The sequence below is a fragment of the Balaenoptera borealis genome (genome assembly GCF_965194805.1).
Source record: "Balaenoptera borealis genome assembly, chromosome: 5".
NCBI classification, from domain to species: Eukaryota; Metazoa; Chordata; class Mammalia; order Artiodactyla; family Balaenopteridae; genus Balaenoptera; species Balaenoptera borealis.
Window position 1 is genome coordinate 131321281 of NC_138862.1, and position 11768 is coordinate 131333048.

General features: G+C 47.3%; 1 long non-coding RNA gene across 1 annotated transcript in view; it reads left to right on the top strand.

The window, feature by feature from the left end:
• LOC309629126 overlaps window positions 1-11768 on the top strand; it is a 29360-nt gene that overhangs the window by 4380 nt on the left and 13212 nt on the right. Inside the window, exons 2-3 of the long non-coding RNA XR_014244863.1 lie at window positions 10189-10317; window positions 11422-11616. This is a non-coding gene — a long non-coding RNA (uncharacterized lncRNA). The remainder of the gene's footprint in view (window positions 1-10188; window positions 10318-11421; window positions 11617-11768) is intronic.

Here is an 11768-nt window from a genome sequence, read left to right on the forward strand (position 1 = left end):
ATTTCTCAAAACAAGAGAAAATCTTAAAAGTAGCTAGAGGAAAAGACCATAGATTTTTTTGTTGGAATAAATGTAAATCAGAAATAGCCTATCAAACTTTTAAAGTACTGAAATATAAGAATTGTCACCCCAGAATTTTTTACCTAGTAAAAATACCTTTCAAAAATGGTGAAATAACGACCTCTTTAGGTATAAAGATCCAAAAGGAACTCATCACCAACAGATCTGCACTACAAGGAAAACCAAAAGAAGTCCTGGGCTTCCCTGGTGGTGCAGTGGTTAAGAATCCGCCTGCCATTGCAGGGCACACGGGTTCGAGCCCTGGTGTGGGAAGATCCCACATGCTGTGGAGCAACTAAGCCCGTGTGCCACAGCTACTGAGCCTGAGCTCTGGAGCCCACGAGCCACAACTACTGAGCCCGCATGCCACAACTACTGAAGCCCGTGTGCCTAGAGCCCATGCTCTGCAACAAGAGAAACCACGGCAATGAGAAGCCCGCACACCACAACAAAGAGCAGCCCCTACTCGCCGCAACTAGAGAAAGCCCAAGCACAGCAATGAAGACCCAATGCAGCCAAATAAATAAATAAAATTAATTAATTAATTAAAAAAAAAAAGAAGTCCTACAAGCAGAATGAAAATGATACCATTTATAAATCTGGATCTACACAAAGGAATGAAGAGTACCAGAAATAATAACCATGAGGGTAAATATAAAGACTGTTTTTGTTTTAATCTCTTTAAAAGCTAATTGTTTAAAGCAAAAATAAAAACAATGTATTGTGGCATTTAAAACACATAGAGAAATAAAATGTATGACAGCAGTAGCACAAAGACCTAAAGGGGGAAAATGTAAATATATTATTGTAAGGTCTTATCTGTACATGGAATGGTATAACATCACTTGAAAGTAGACGATGACAAATATTATATGTATACTGTAAACTCTAAAGTAACAACTAAAACAGCATGGAGTTATTGCTTATAAGCCAATAAAGGAGAAGGACATGAAAAAAGCTCTAAGTTGATCCAAAAGAAGGCCAATAAAAGGGAAAAGAGAACAAAGGACAGATGAGATTTGGCACTGTTTGTTAGAGAGCAGGTACAGGTGGCAAGGGAGCAGGTGGGAGGGTAAGATGTAAGTGGCTGGGTCTCTAGGTGACTGGGTGGGAGGGAGGGAAGTGAATGGGTGATGAGTTGAAGGTAGTCGAACAGATACCTCAGCCCCAGGTCTCAGATTCTTCCAGAGCTTTGGGCCATGGTTCTTGGTCTTTCATACCCTGCCTGACTATTGATTTCTTCCCTCCAGCTCTGCTTCTTTTACAAGGAAGATCCATGAAGAGCTGTGCCATGAAGGATGGATAAAATTTAGGCATATAGAAAGGGAAGGAGATGGTGTTTCAGGAAGCGATAAAGTATATAGAGCCAAAAAAAAAAAGAAGGTTGTTCAGAGACAGAATACCAATTAGGATTGAATGAAGGTTAAGGATCAGGAAGCTGTGAAAGCAAAAAAGTTGCATGGCTAACCCTTGTACAATTACTGCAGTGACTGCTATTATTGTTGATTTATTGAGCACATGCTATGTTCTAGGCACTATGCCAGAGATGTTGCATATTTTATAGCTACCGTCTGAAGTTGGTATTATTATCCATATACTATAGGTAAGTAGATGGGCAAAGCAGGGTCAATTAAGGTGGCTATGGACACATAGTGGGTGAATGTCTCAGATGGAATTCAAACCCAGGCCTGGGCTACCCCCAGGCAGCCCTCTTTGCTGCCTCATGGAAATGACCTTCTTCCTTGGTGGACCTTGCAGTGGCTTGAGAGATCTTACTGTCTTTAGAGACCCCTGCCTGGTGATGCGATTTTTTCCAGGACTTGAGATCCTTTAGAAGGTAAGCCCAGAAGAGTGCGGTTTACCTGGGGTGGTTCTCCAGGATGCTGGGCCTCAGACACTCAGGCAGCAGAGAGTGGGTACCTCAAATGGGGCACTGCTTCTCTCTCCAACCTGTGATCACCCTCTCTGAGCAAGGGTCTCCCTTCTCCTAGGGACTCTGGAGATTGGAGGGAAAGCTTTCTGCACTGGCTTCGATTCCCAGGTCTCACCATGTGTGTGACCCTGCACGAATCCCTTCATCATTCTGAGCCTCAGTTTTCTTATTTGTAAAAGGGGGATCAGCTCCCAGCCCTTGGGTAAGTGGGTGCAGCAAACACTCCATCAAGCTGGACTGGCCCTAGGAGACGCCAGTAAGAGGCTGGGGAGGGTGTCTCGCATCTTACAGGGAATGGCCCTGGTTGCACTGAACTCAAGGCTCCAAGATGCGATGGGAGGGGGTGGCGGGGAACAGCATTTAACCTCAGCACCTGGTTCAGTTCCCTGCTCTGCCAACTTTTGGTCTTTGTACCAGCTCTGAATATTTCTGAGACTCGGTTTCCCTATCTCTGAAAGGCGGATGGCCATGGGGCCCACCTCCTATGGATGTTAGGAGGACTCCACGAGTAAGTGTCTGCCTGGGCTGGGACACAAATGTTCTGCAGTTGGTGTTGGTCCACTAACACAAAGGCCCTAATGCTGGGCAAGGGGTGGGCTCCCGGCACGCAGGACAAGGAACTCCTCGTCTTGCTCCTGTCAGCCTAGGGTTTGGCTGAGCAATGTCAGGGTTGGTGACTAAAGAGAGAGAAGCATGAGGGTGAGTGCCTTTTTCTTTTGTGCTCACTAGAAAGCAGCTGAAGGCGCCAAGGGTAAGGTTTCCATAACCTTGGGGAATGCTCTGGGGGTCTTGGAGGGAGCCCTGAAATCCACAGTGTCTGCTGGGTCTGGGCCCCTCCTACAGCCATGATCAGTTCAGCACTGCCTACCCTGCCCTCTTTGACTACTACCTCTGGATCAGGGCTCCTAGGTGCCTCTGGATTTACCACTAAGAATCTTGTTATTAAGACTTTTGTGCAACCTCCAGAGGCCTCTGCTTCCCATCTGACAGATGGGGAGTTGGTCTATCAATGTTCTCTAGATTACAGTCATTTGCATGTTATCTGTGTTTTTTGCTATATGTGCATAGAATCATCTGTTACTTGCTCAACACTCTTCTTTAAAAACCTATTAAAGACCTGTTAAAATGAAAACTTAAGTACAATGATTTGAAAAGGAAATTCCATGTATACTTATGATAAATGGAAAAATTGACATAAATAGAAAGTGTCCATAGGGACTTCCCTGGTGGCGCAGTGGTTAAGAATCCACCTGCCAATACAGGGGACATGGGTCCAAGTCCTGGTCCGGGAAGGTCCCACATGCCACGGAGCAACTAAGCCTGTGCGCCACAACTACTGAGCCTGTGTTCTAGGGCCCGTGAGCCACAACTACTGAGCCCTCATGCCACAACTACTGAAGCCCACACGCCTAGAGCCTGTGCTCCGCAACAAGAGAAGCCACTGCAGTGAGAAGCCCACACACTGCAACGAAGAGTAGCCCCCACTCACCGCAACTAGAGAAAACCCGTGCACAGCAATGAAGACCCAACGCATCCAAAAATAAATTAACGAATTAATTTAAAAAAAAAGGAAAGTGTCCATAAAAATCAAAAGATAGGTTTAGGATAACAGGTGTATCCTATTCTACCTACAGCGATTCCACATACCACACTTGGAAAATGCAGGGCAGCTCCTGTGTTTCCTCCCAGTTCCATGCTTCCATGACCTCTACCTCCTCCTGCTATTTGGGTACACGACCTAGATGGGGAGCACGCCCCCATTGTTATTCATCGTCCCACTGTTATCTCTGTGGACAAAAAAATCATCCTTGTGGTTTCGCAGGGCAAGGACAGAGGTCTGGGGCTCCTGCGTCCAGAGAGGCCTCTGATGTTGGGACAAACAATATACCCAAAGAGGAAGTCCCGTATGTTATCCAATCCCATCTGAAGGATCGCAGGCATTCGGGGGAGAAGCATAGCAGCGGAGATTACCTCAGGAGCTTATCTGCCGACCTCCTCGGGGACCACCAGACACTCCAGGCAGGCATCCTCCCTCCCCGTCTGTGGAGCAGCCACAGAGAAAGACAGCACATCCTCACCCAGGGCTGAGAGCTGCCCGAGCAGGGCAGGAAGAGCAGGGCAGGGAGGCAGAAGCCAGGGACACATATGCGCTCATTAGGTCACGTCCAGAGCAGAAAGGGGGCCAGCAGAGCTCTGTGGGACATCTTTGTTGTTAGTATAATAACATCTAACATCGATTGAGGCGGGGATGGGCTCAGGCCTTGAGCACATGGAATGATCTCGCCTGGACCTCATCCCTGCAGTCAGCCCTATCAGCATTCCCTTTAGTGGAGAGATTGGTCTGGGAAGGGCAGAGAGCTGGTGGGTGGCCAAGGGACCCCAAGCCAGGGCTGGTAGCAGCCACACTGTTACCTTGTTTTCCTGAGCGCCCTGTCTCTGGGGGAATCTCTCTCTCTCTCTCCCCAGTGTCATCTCCTGCTGCTCCTTCCTTCTCCAGCCCCTCTTCATTTATTAAAAAATTATTGACAATTTATTATATTCCAAGCACTGGGCTTTGCACCAGCCACAAAGAACTTACCCCCACCCTATACCCACTGTCTCTAGTTCTCCTCCTATTCTCTCTTAATTTTTTAAAATCAACTTTATAGGGCATTTTTAATTTTTATTTTTATTAAAAAAATTTTTTTAACATCTTTATTGGAGTATAATTGCTTTACAATGGTGTGTTAGTTTCTGCTTTATAACAAAGTGAATCAGCTATATGTATATATATATCCCCATATCTCCTCCCTCATGTGTCTCCCTCCCACCCTCCCTATCCCACCCCTCTAGGTGGTCACAAAACACCGAGCTGATCTCCCTGTGCTATGCGGCTGCTTCCCACTAGCTATCTATTTTACATTTGGTAGTGTATATATGTCCATGCCACTCTCCCACTTTGTCCCAGCTTACCCTTCCCCCTCCCTAGGGCGTTTTTTAGATACTATAAATTTGCATACAATAAGATGTACCCGTTTTAGTGTACCCTCGGATGGATTTTTAATAAATGTGTCCACCTGAGTAACCACAACCCAAATCAACATATAGAACATGTGCATCACCCCTAGAAAGTTCCTTCAGGTCGTTTCAGCCAATCCCAGCCAACCCCAGCCCCAGGCAACTGCTGATCTACTTTCTGTCACTATAGATTAGTTTTGTCTTTTCTAAGATTCCATATAAATGAAATCTTACAGTATGTATTCTTTTGTGTCTGGCTTCCTTTGCTCAGCATAATGTTTTAGGGATTTGGTTCATTTTTATGGCTGGGTAATATTCCATGGTGTGCATATACTACATTGTGTTTACCTGTTCATCTATTGAGGGACACCTGAGTTCTTTCCAGTTTAGGGCCTATTGTGAATAAGACTTTTAAATTTATATTTGTGTACAAGTCTTTTCGTGAACATAAGTTTTCATTTCTCTCAAAACCTAGGAGGCGAATTGCTAAGTCACATGGCAAGTATGTGTTTACTTTATAAGAGACTGCAAAACAGTTGTACCCTTTTACACTCCCATGATGTCTGAACAATGGATGGAAGTTCTGGTTGTTTCGCATTCATGCCAACGTCTGGTAATATCAGTTTTTAAATTTAAACCATTCTATTGAATCATTGGATGTACAATGGTTTCTCATTGTGGTTTTAATCCATATTTCCCTGATTACTAATGTCTGAGAATCCTTTCATGTGGTTTATTGGTCACTCATACATTTTCTTGTATAAAGTATGTTTAAATCTTTTGCCCATTAAAAAAAAAATTGAGTTGTTTGTCGTCTAATTATTGAGTTGAGAGTTCTTTATATATTCTAGATACAAATCTCTTGTATAATATTTGTATTGTGAATATTTTCTCCTGGTTTGTGGCTTGTGTTTTCATTTTCTCAACAGTATCTTTTGAAGGACGGAAGTTTTTAATTTTGATAAAATCTAAGTGATCACTTCTTTCAAGCTTTATGTGTCTTGTCTAAGAAATCTTTGCCTGTCCCAAGTTCACAAAGATTTACTCCTATATTTTCTTCTAGAAATTGTATAGTTTTGACTTTTAGATTTAGGTAAATGCTCCACTTCAAATTGATTTTTGTGTATGATATGAGGTAAGAATTGAGGTTCCTTTTTTTTCCTTTACAGATATTCAGTTGTTCCTGCATCATTTGTTGAAAAGATGATACCCTTTTTCCTACTGAATTATCTTGGCATCTTTGTTGACTATCAATTGACCATATATGTGTGTGTTTATTTCTGGGCTCTCTAATCTATTCCATTGATCTTATGCCTATATAACACTTTATTGATTACTGTAGCTTTCCAGTATATCTGAAAATCAAGTATAGTATAAGTTCTTCAAATTTGTTTTTCTCTTTCAAGATTATTTTGGCTATTTTTTTATCCTTAACATTTCCATATTAATTTTAACATCAGTTTTTCTATTTCTATGAGAAAAGCCCACTGGAATTTTAACTGAGATAGTATTGAATTTATAACTCACACTGGGGTAGAATTGACATCTTAACAATGTAGAGTCTCCCAACCCTTGAACATGGTTTATCTCTTTGTTTCTTTAGGTTTTCTTTGGTTTCTCTTAATAATATTTTGTAATTTTTAGTGAGCAGAACTTGTACATACTTTGTTAAATTGGTCTCTAAGTATTTCATTTTATTTTGCTTTTTTTGTTTTTTTAAAGAAATTTATTTATTTATTTATTTTTGGCTGCTTTGGGTCTTCGTTGCTGCTCTCAGGGCTTTCTCTAGTTGCAGCGAGCGGGGGCTACTCTTCCTTGCGGTGCGTGGGCTTCTCATTGTGGTGGCTTCTCTTGTTGTGGAGCACGGGCTCTAGGCACGTGGGCTTCAGTAGTTGTGGCTCACAGGCTCAGTTGCTCCACGGCATGTGGGATCTTCCTGGACCAGGGATCGAACCCGTGTCCCCTGCATTGGCAGGCGGATTCTTAACCATTGCGCCACCAGGGAAGTCCCAGTATTTCATGTTTTTGATGCCATTGTAATTGGTATTTAAATTTTTCATTTCCAATTATTCATTGCTGGTAAATAGAAATAAAATAGATTTTTTTATATTGACCTTGTATTCTGCACTCTTTCTAAATTCTCTTATTGCTTCTAGTAATTTTGGGGGTAGATTCCTTAGGATTTTCAACATATAAGAGCATGCTGTCTGCAAATAAAGACAGTATTACTTCTTCCTTTCTAACTTTTATTCATTTACTTCTTTTTCTTATGTCATCACCCAGGCGAGTACCTCCAATATCATGTTGATTAGAAGTGGTAAGACATACATCTTAGGATCATTCTTGGTTTCTTTCTTGAGTTCCCACATCATGTCATTATTAGATCATATTGATTCTTTCTTTGAAATACAAGCTGGTTAAAAGTGTGGACTCTAAAGCCAGAAAGCCTGGGTTCAAATCTTGACTTTACCAGTTACTGGCTGTATACTTGGGCAGTTACCTAACATCTTTGACTCAATAGTTTGATTTATAAAGAGTGTGATTATAGTTATACCAACTTTATAGTGGGTTTTTGTTGTTGTTATTTTGTGAGGATTAAGCCTTGGCTCACGGGAAGTGCACGCTGAATGTCAGTATCAAATAGCTCCCTAGGAGGTCTCACACTTCCAGCCCTGTCCCCCTTCAGTCTATTCTCATCACAGCAGCCAGATGGATCCTGTGAACAGATAAGTCAAAGCATATCTCTTTCTAGTTCAAAACCTTGCAGTGGTTCTCATTTCACTCAAAGTAAAAGTCAAAGACCTCCCAATAGCCTGTTAGTCCAGTCTGAGGAGGCTCTACGAAATCACCCACCTCACAGCTCAGACACCCCCTTTTGCGGGGAGTAGACTACAGGAAGCTGTGTGAGTTGTTGGGGGGCAGGTGAGGGTAGCTGCCGTCTCCCATTGTGAGGTTGCCCTGCCCTCCAGGAAGTGTGTTCTTGCCCAGCCCAAACTCCTGTTCCCTCCCTGAGATAACAGGGCCTCGCCACCGCACACAGGCCAGTCTCGAAGGGGCACTGGGCACAAAGCCCATTCTCAAAGGCTACACTAGCAAGCTGGGGGGGCTGGGGAGACCCCAGCGAGGTTAGCCTGCCCAGCAGCCAAGTTGGATGACTTCTTGATGAGCTGTGTGTCAAGTCTAGGTGGTCCTGAGGTCAGAGTAGTTCAGCTGCAGCCTCCTTGGCTTTGCTTGTGCCATCTGGAGACCAGGGTCCAGCCTGGTGTTTGAATGTTCTCACTCCATGTTTGGGGCCTCATAGGCTGTACTGGAAGGAGCCTTGTGCTGGGTGCCAGGGGTACAGTGATGAACAAGACACAGGCCTGCCTCACGGGGCTTACCATCCAGTGGGGAGGCAGACATGCAAATAGCCAGTGGGGCAAGCATTGGAGTAACAGGAACTTGGATGAGGTAGACTGTGGGTGTAGTAGGAAATCAGGGAAAGTTTCCTGGGAAGGCCACAATCCCATTTCTCAGCCATAAAAGTTAAACCAATCTTCATTGATTTCTTTAGGGATGGGACTCAGAGGATTTTCTTTCCAGCAGATTTGATAAGCTGAGCACGGCCACCCACTTCTTACCACACCTGCACAAATGTCACCTGGTCATTCTGTGTGAGTCAGCATCCTTGGCTGGAAGCCTAGCCCAGAGTTGTGCTTCTCTCATCCCCAGCACAAGGGAAGGAGGGGGTTCTGATGGGGGTTCTGTAATCCCACAGAATTTAGGATTTACCTTCATGCCCTCTGACATTCCTGAGCAATGGGCAAGTGACATTTGTAGTGTCTTTCTTCCAGCCTCCAGGCATCCGAGTATTGCAGAAGCCAGGGCTGTGACTCAGTGGGTTCTGGAACTGCCCCCAAACTTCAGCTCACTCAGGCAGACTTCCTACTCAGCCTCCAGGGTGGCCTTGGGCAGGGCGTTCTCATGAAGAGCTAAACTCTGGGGCTGGACTCTACCTCCTTCAAAGCCTGACCAGCAGGAACCGGCACTCTTGTTGGCCAGTCACAGGGAGACAGACACACTACCAACACCCCTCCCCAAAGATGGTTCCCCTTTGCAGCAGGTAACACGTTAAGGCCCACATCGATGCTACGACAGTTCCTTGTATCAAGCCCTGCCTGGGTGCCAGTTGGGGTCTCTTCATTAAACGCTTCACCTTAAATCTGAGTCAGTCAGAATTCCCGTCCTCATTTTAGGAAAAAGAGGCTCAGAGAGGTTACGTTTTCAAGGTCGCAGGATCTGATTTGAAACCCAACTGACCAGAAGTCCATGTTCTTACCCCTGCAGTCTCTCCCCCGCCCACCCTCTCTCCCTTTCTCTGATGCCGTCAGGAGCTGCAGACCCAGGAGCACCCCTGGGACACACGCCGTATCGCTCAGGGTTGTTTTCTGGACGGTGGGCACTCGGCCGGGTGCCAGGCCAAGGAGTCTGTGTTTTCTCTTGGGAATAAGGGTTAGTTAGCAGGACACTGATGCATGGTCCAGGAGCGGTGAGGGCAGAATTTAAGTCAGTTCGCTGAGATGCTCTGTGGCTGGAGGGTCACCCTCCCACCTTCACATGTCAGGAGATGGGCCGGGAGCTCTCTGTCCTGGCTGCACGTTGTAATCCCCTGAGCTGGGTCCCACCCCAGAGATTCTGGGGTGGTCTGGAGTGGGATAGAAATATTACTATTTTTAGAAATCTCCCCTGCCCCAGGTGATCCTGATTTGCAGCCCCAGGTGAGCATCTGTGGTTTGGATGGCGCAAATTCCTGCTGCTCCTCGTCCTCCGGCTCAGGCTCACTGACCGCACAGGAGGTTCTGAACTGGCATCCAGGGGCGGTGCAGGGCCTGAGCTGTGGGGCCTCTGCTGAGCAGGCTCTGGATGCCCACTCAGGCTGGCTGGGCTGTCTGGAGAGCCAGGCTCTTCACACACCTGGGCAGAGGCTGGGCATTTCCCGGGAAAGCGGATCCCAGTCCCTGGCTAGCCTCTCCCTCAAGGACTGAGTAACTTCAGTGCTTTGAAATTTTTTCCCTGGAAGTCTGACTTTGCAGTCCTCTGGGCTTGGCTGAGTGCCATTCCCTTCTGCAGTCCCAGAGCCAAGGTCCAAAGGAGTAAGACACTTCCTGGAGGGCTCCCAAGGCCACAGGCATCATCTATTCTTCTCTTCCTCTCTTCAGCTCTGTCCCTCACTCCTTTGTGGTAAGCTTGGCTCCGCCGCTGAGTCGGGGAGACACAGCGACACACCCTCACAGATGACAGACAGCTGAGCGGCCGTGACAGAGTGTGTGCAGGACGCAGTGGGGCAGGTGAGCGCTGGCAGGGCCATTGTAAGACAAGTCCGTGCACATTGGCCAGTCAGATCAAATGTTCCTGCTTTTGGCCCATCTGTCCTCCGGTCCGACTCCAGGCCTAGGTCCCACTCTGCCCTAGAGAACCCAGAAGTGGGGTGGTCAGAGCCATGGCGGGGGTTCTCAGTGCCTCTGAGTGGGATGCGTCAGGGTAGCTGGACTCACAGGGATTCCGTTTTGGGGACTTGATGCTCCTCGGACCGCAGCCTCCCCGCCCGTGCCGCCACCCCGGGGTGGGAATGGGGGTACTGAGGGGTGTCAGGGACATCAGAGCCCCTCCAGACAGAACTCTGCCAACCTTCTCACTCCCAGCCCCTCATCTGCGGGGACTTCCTGTTTGATGGTTCCTCCTCTCTGCAGGGGCACACTGGCCAGCTGCTGGCCTCAGGCCAGAGTCCTGGGGAGGCCCTTCGTTTCTTGTCACCTGGCCCGATCTCACTGTACTTCCAGCCAAACTTTCCCAACAGGAGTTGAGTGCCTGGAGAGGGTCTATGGGCCTGTTATCAAGAAGGTGTGGAAACACTGAAACTCTGACAGGTAGCTTCCAGCAGGCCATGAAGCATTAGGGCCAGCCCTGAGGAGTCCTGAGCTCTGATGAGGGTCCCCCAGGCTCTGAGCTCTGTTGAGGGTCCCCCAGGCCTGAGCTCTGATGAGGGTCCCCCAGGCCTGAGCTCTGATGAGGGTCCCCCAGGCCTGAGCTCTGATAGTGGTCCCTCAGGCACACGCTCTCTGATATGTTCTGAGTAGGGAACCTTCTCTTGGAGGACTCTGTCTCAGGCACTGCAGCACAGCCAGGGGCTCTCACTGCACCCATTTTCGGAATGAATGACTCAGTAACTGACTGCCTTCCTTCCCCCCGGCTGTCCCTCCTTCTCACTAGCCCATGGCCCCCCCCGCCCCCGAATGAGTGCCTGCTGACCATCTGCTGATCGTCTTCTGGACTCACCTTTTCCTTCTTTGAGCATTGCAGATGTGCCCTCTTGGGGGGCATTTAAGCCATCCTTTTCCTTCTACCACATGCTGTCCTGTGCTGACCCTCCACTCTGTCCCCTCTCATTCCAGGTGCACCTCCTCCCATCATGGGCAGCAGCCTGCTAATGACTGCGACGGCTCGGGGGGTTCCAGCCTGGCCAGCTTCTCCAGGAGGCCAGCACATTGCAGAAGCTGATGTGGGTTTGCTGCTGGGCCCGGGAATGATACACGGGATGCCGTCTTCCTGGAGAGGCAGTGAAGGAAGGCCTATCTGGAGACCCAGAGGTGGAAAAGTGAAGATGGAGGGGAGGGCCCATGGGGAGGAGGGGGTCAAAGATCATGGCCCTTCCCTGAAGTCTGGGAGGACTGGGGCCCCCTCCCTGTGGGCAGATTTATGGCAGGGCCAGGCACCTACCGCTTCCCATATATGTCACATA